The 6000-nt window shown below is 42.9% G+C and overlaps 1 protein-coding gene across 1 annotated transcript in view; it reads right to left on the reverse strand.

Moving 5' to 3' along the window:
* b3galt2 (UDP-Gal:betaGlcNAc beta 1,3-galactosyltransferase, polypeptide 2) overlaps positions 1 to 4911 on the reverse strand; it is a 28131-nt gene extending 23220 nt beyond the window's left edge. The window contains 2 exon segments of the mRNA XM_061738882.1: positions 4082 to 4643; positions 4785 to 4911. The gene's annotated coding sequence lies outside the window, so the exon portion shown is untranslated.
* Between the last annotated feature and the right edge of the window lie 1089 nt (positions 4912 to 6000).

Raw genomic sequence — 6000 nt, forward strand, 5'->3', positions numbered from 1 at the left:
GAAACCAGCTCAGCGAGCTGCAACGGATGTGATGCAGAAGAGATAAAAATACTCCAGGACGGACGGACGGACGGACGGAGGAGAAAACAGACGGAGTTACAGAGAAACACAATTACCCGCAGCTAAAACAGACGACAGGCCTTTGTGCTGCTTTAATTTAATTATTAAACGCCCATTAGATCAATAGGTACGTATGGATTAGTTGTCCAGTCTGTTATTCCAACATGCTGCTGTAATAAATATAACTGTGATTAATGATTCATTTCAGCGGTTCCTCTGTGGCCGCGGAAGAATCTGAGATTAAAACTGTTAAATTATGAAAAAAGAGGTTAGTTTAAGTACATTTATCTCAGTTTACGGTTGATGAATAAAAGTGACTAAAGTCTCTACGAGGTCAAATGTTTAAGTCTTGTGTTTCAGGTCAAGGAAGGAGGAAGAGAAGAAGGGAGGAAGGAAGGAAGGAAGGAAGGAAGGAAGGAAGGAAGGAAGGAGGAAGAGAAGAAGGGAGGAAGGAAGGAAGGAAGGAAGGAAGGAAGGAAGGAAGGAAGGAAGGAAGGAAGGAAGGAAGGAAGGAAGGAAGGAAGGAAGGAAGGAAGGAAGGAAGAAGGAAGGAAGGATAGAAGGAAGGAAGGAAGGAAGGAAGGAAGGAAGGAAGGAAGGAAGGAAGGAAGGAAGGGAAGAAGGAAGGAAGGGGAAAAAAGAAGGAAAGAAGGAAGGAAGGAAGGAAGGAAGGAAGGAAGGAAGGAAGGAAGGAAGGAAGGAAGGAAGGAAGGAAGGAAGGAAGGAAGGAAGGAAAGAAGAAAGGAAGGAAGGAAGGAAGGGAGAAAAGAAGGAAGGAAAGAAGGAAGGGAAAAAAGAAGGAAGGAAGGAAGGAAGATGATGGAAGGAAGGAAGGAAGGAAGGAAGGAAGGAAGGAAGGAAGGAAGGAAGGAAGGAAGGAAGGAAGGAAGGAAGGAAGGAAGGAAGGAAGGAAGGAAGGAAGGAAGGAAGGAAGGAAGGAAGGAAGGAAGGAAGGAAGGAAGGAAGGATAATTAGGTAATTTTGACCCAAACACAGTAAAGGGTTAAGTCTAATCTTCAAAAACTTGCAGGTCACCGGAAAAAACATGTTTGTGTTTTTATATTTTACAGATTTTTTGAGTCTCTTTTACAACTTAACAGAAATGTAATGTTGTCCAGTTTCCTTCTCATCACATTGACTTCCGTTTCCGTTCCAATGACTTTCTTAAGACTTTTAGTCTCCTCTGCCACGACTTTGTGCAGCTCTGTGAGCAGTTTCATCGTTAGTTTCATCGATGCGCGACATCGTGCCATAAACTGCCATAAACTTCCATAAACTGATACGCAGTTGTCACAAGATCAAGCCGGGGCTCTTTAACTCGGCTCATCTTTGGCTGATACCAGGGACAGGAAGCCAGGAGGGCTCGGCAAACGCTTCCTGGAAACTACGCAAATGTTCTTTCAAATGAGGCTGAAATGAATATTTCATCAGGGGAAAAATAAATCAAGCCTCTTTTTTGTGCTGCTTTGAAATCTGAGCAACACGGATTGTGCGTTTGATTCATTGGTGTTTCCCCTTTTCTCTGTGGACAGGGATGATTATGAAATAACAGTCCGGTCTGGTCCTCAAAGTTCACCTCGTTCACCCAAACCCCCTAAAAACATCAGTGACATTTATTGAGAGGGTTTTCTGAGAGGGAGCTGGTTTTTGGTGATAAAACTGAAATCAAAAACTCCCCTCATGGTCAGACTGGGTGTGGAGATCTGGGGTTTAACACAAATATGGACAAGTTTATTTAATCAACATTTAGAGAATGTTATCCTCCTTTTGTTTAACATGTCTTTCCTCTCGCTGTTTATTCTGTTTCTCTTTTGTGTGGCATTTTATACGTAGAGAAAGGTGAGCAAAGATAGTCTGTGCACAGTACTGGAGTTGAGGGGGATGGGGGGGGTGAGGGGGGACGTCATCCCCCCCTGAAATAACGGTCCAAATCATCCCCCCTGTAAAACTGCCATCCCTCCTTTCCATCCCTTATGTCATTTCATCAATGAATGTGGTTTTACTGCTATTTCAACATTTAGAGTCATCACCAGAAAAATAACACCAGAAAAATAACACCTTCCCCCCTTCCTTCTTTCTTTCCTCCCTTATTTCCTTCCGTCCTTCTTTTCTCCCTTCCTTCCTTCCTTCCTTCCTTCCTTCCTTCCTTCCTTCCTTCTTTCCTTCCTTATTTCCTTCCTTCCTTCCTTCTTTCCTCCCTTCTTTCCTTCCTTCCTTCTTTTCTCCCTTCCTTCCTTCCTTCCTTCCTTCCTTCCTTCCTTCCTTCCTTCCTTCCTTCCTTCCATCTTTTCTCCCTTCCTTCCTTCCTTCCTTCTTTCCTTCCTTATTTTCTCCCTTCCTTCCTTCCTTCCTTCCTTCCATCTTTTCTCCCTTCCTTCCTTCCTTCCTTCCTTCCTTCCATCTTTTCTCCCTTCCTTCCTTCTTTCCTTCCTTCCTTCCTTCTTTTCTCCATTCCTTCCTTCTTTTCTTCCTTCCTTCCTTCTTTTCTCCCTTCCTTCCTCCCTTCCTTCCTTCTTTTTCTCCTTCCCTTCCTTCTTTTCTTCCCTCCCTCCTTCCTTGACAGCAGAAGGGTTAAAGAGGGATCTCTCTGGGAGATAAAGCGGTGACGGCTGCAGCCGCCGAGCCGTCGTGGTCGTAGTAAAGTGTTACACGACAACTCCCACTCACAGGGAGGGACGTCCTCTTTAATCGTTCCTCTAACTCTAACTCTCTTACTGCTTTTTAATCCGTAACCAGCGAGTTCTGCTTCACTTTCAGGGCCGGACGTACAAGTTGACACAAAACAACGGTGATAAATCACGAGGCCGGGTCTGCAAATGAAGCCCCATGAAAGTGTCCCGGTCTAATGAGCAGCCTGTGCACAAAGATGGAGAGGTTGTAGCTGCTGCTTCTCTCTCCTGCTCCCGGCGAGTGTTTATGAGATATCAGTCCGTACGCTGACCACAGTCTCCGGTGGAAACTATCTGCAGACGACTCCACGCGGAACAGACGCCTATATTTATATGAAACAACGGAAGGTTCCTCTTTAGCCTCGTGGCAGTTATAAATAGGTGTTTTTTTTACATTTTAACGGGTGCAGATGAACCGCTGACCCCTGTTTTGAAGACACTGGTTTTACCCGGGGATGACGAGGGAGGAGAGAGGTTTCAGTAACTGCAACGTGAAGGTGTTTCTTGATTACAGAGCTGGAATCCTAACTGTTTTTTATTCACCCTCTGCAACATTTAAAGAGCCACCGAGGCTGCAGAAAGTCTGACGTGGAGAGGTGGTCAGATGATGGATTGATTGATTGAAATCTTTATTTCGAGCATATAAATATTATTTATATTATAATATTTATTTATTTTTTTAATAATATTTCGAGAATATTGATTATTCATTATGCACTTCGAGAAAAAAAGTCAAAATGTTGAGAAAAAAGTCGAAATGTTGAGATTAATGTTGAAGTACAATTTCGAGAAAAAAGTCGAAATGTCGAGAAAAAAGTCGAAATGTCGAGAAAAAATAGTCGAAATGTCAAGAAAAAAGTCGAAATGTTGACAGAAAAGTCAAAATTTCGTGAATAAAATTGAAATGTTGAGAAAAAAGACGAAATTTTGACTTTATTCTTGAAATTGTATTTCAACATTAATCTCAAAATGTTGCCTTTTTCTCGAGCATATTAAATATAAAAGAAAAACAATTACACAAAACATCAGAATACAAATAAACAGTCATTAAATAAACCCTCGTGCCCGAAAAGGAGTAGGAGGAAGTAAAAAACTTACGAGGTCCTACCCCTTGTTTCTTTTGCAATTTAGCTTGAATACAAAAATAAATATAAGAGCAAGCTTTACTTTCTCAAAAAAATATTGCATTATAAAATGCATCATGCAAGATGCAAGATGCATGATCTGGATTCTGGAGACAAGGTGGGGGATTGGTTGATGGGTGCATGGATTCTACAGACATATATAAAGATATAACGGTGGGGTTGGGGGGGTATAAGTGGAAAAAAGGACCTTTTTTGAGACATACGTACCTCATCCTCCCCATGCTGCTGCTGCGGCTGCTGGAGGGGCTGCTGGTCTCCATCACCGCCTCCTCTCCCCGGGCAAAAGCTCCTCCATCCTCCCCGTTTCTGCGTGTTCCTCCGGTGGCATTCACGCCTCGGATCCCCCTGTCTCTCCTCCTCTCTCCCTCTTCTCTCTGGCTCTGGTCCTCACTACCAAACCGGCAGGTCTCTCCTTTTTTCTGCAGCTGCAGCTCTCCTCCCTTTCCGTCCGTTCTGCACCGCAAGCCTTTATTTGGTCCTCCAAATTCAAATAAACGCTATAAAAAAACACCGAGGGGCATTTCTGATTTCTGATCTCCGATCAGCTGCTTTCCCGACGTGATCCAAGTTGATCCTCCTCTGTAGAGGCGTTATTTCTTAAAAAAAAAAAAAAAAAAAAAGGTGTGTGGATAAAGGTAAAACAGAATCCCCCGGACGTTATCCGACGCCGCTCCGGGATGGAGCGCATGCAGCGCGCAGCGCGCAGCGGCTGCAGGAGCTGCAGGATGAAGACGCGCCTGGAGACGCACCGGAGCAAGAACCGGATCAGCTGCAGGAGAAAAAAAACCACAGATGCACAAATTAAAGCTTGCACATCTGAGTGCGATCCCTGCCAGAGATGTCAGAGAAAGACATTCCCCCAGACAGTCCGAATGTGGGAAAAGAAGAGCCAGAAGTGATTTATTCTCACCTCCCCACTGGGGTCGGTCAGTCCGCCCTTTCCCTTTCTGCGTCCCCCCCTGCTCTTCCTCTGGTCCGGGGGCTTTTCCTCTTCCTCTGCTCTGCCTCTTCCTCTGCACCGTGTCGGACCCCTCGACCACTGCCGGAGCTCTCACACCCGTCTGGACCCCGTCTGTCCGTCCGTCCGTCCGTCGGTCTGTCCGACTCTGACGGAGCTCCAGCGCGTCACTGCGCTTTTACGGGGGGATGAGACCACGTGACCCGCGTGATGCGCTCCGAGGGGACGGCGCTAGAAATAAAACAGTGGAGAGTAAAGGAAGGAAACACAGCCCTGCTTTTCTTTGGGTTTATATCTCAGTGTTTTATTGTTTTTTTTTCTTTTTCTTCCTTTTTTCCCTCTTTTTTTTCTTTTTTTCTCTCTCTTTTTTTAAGAAAATGCCAGGGTATGTTTTTTTTTTTTTTTTTTTTCGGCCAGGTGAAGTTAATATATGTGAGTGAGAAGAGAATGTGCAGGTGAGGAAGAGTATTAGGGCCAGGTAGGAGAAAAATAAAAATAATATTTTAGAGGAGGAAGATTTTTTTTGTCATTATGCATTTCGAGAAAAAAAGTCCAAATGTTGAGAAAAAAGTCGAAATGTCCAGATTAATGTTGAAGTACAATTTCAAGAAAAAAGTCGAAATGTTGAGGAAAAAGTGGAAATGTCGAGAAAAAAAGTTGAAATGTCGAGAAAAAAAGTTGAAATGTCGAGAAAAAAAGTCGAAATGTCGAGATTAATGTTGCAGTACAATTTCAAGAAAAAAGTCGAAATGTCGAGAAAAAAGTCGAAATGTCGAGAAAAATAGTCGAAATGTTGAGAAAAAAGTCGAAATGTCGAGAAAAATAGTCGAAATGTTGAGAAAAAAGTCGAAATGTCGAGAAAAATAGTCGAAATGTTGAGAAAAAAGTCGAAATGTTGAGATTAATGTTGAAGTACAATTTCAAGAAAAAAGTCGAAATGCCGAGAAAAAAAAGTTGAAATGTCGAGAAAAAAAGTCGAAATGTCGAGATTAATGGTGCAGTACAATTTCAAGAAAAAAGTCGAAATGTCGAGAAAAAAGTCGAAATGTCTAGAAAAATAGTCGAAATGTTGAGAAAAAAGTCGAAATGTTGAGATTAATGTTGAAGTACAATTTCAAGAAAAAAGTCGAAATGCCGAGAAAAAAGTGGAAATGTAGAGAAAAAAAAG

The sequence above is a fragment of the Cololabis saira genome, chromosome 13, assembly GCF_033807715.1.
Source record: "Cololabis saira isolate AMF1-May2022 chromosome 13, fColSai1.1, whole genome shotgun sequence".
Taxonomy (NCBI): Eukaryota; Metazoa; Chordata; class Actinopteri; order Beloniformes; family Belonidae; genus Cololabis; species Cololabis saira.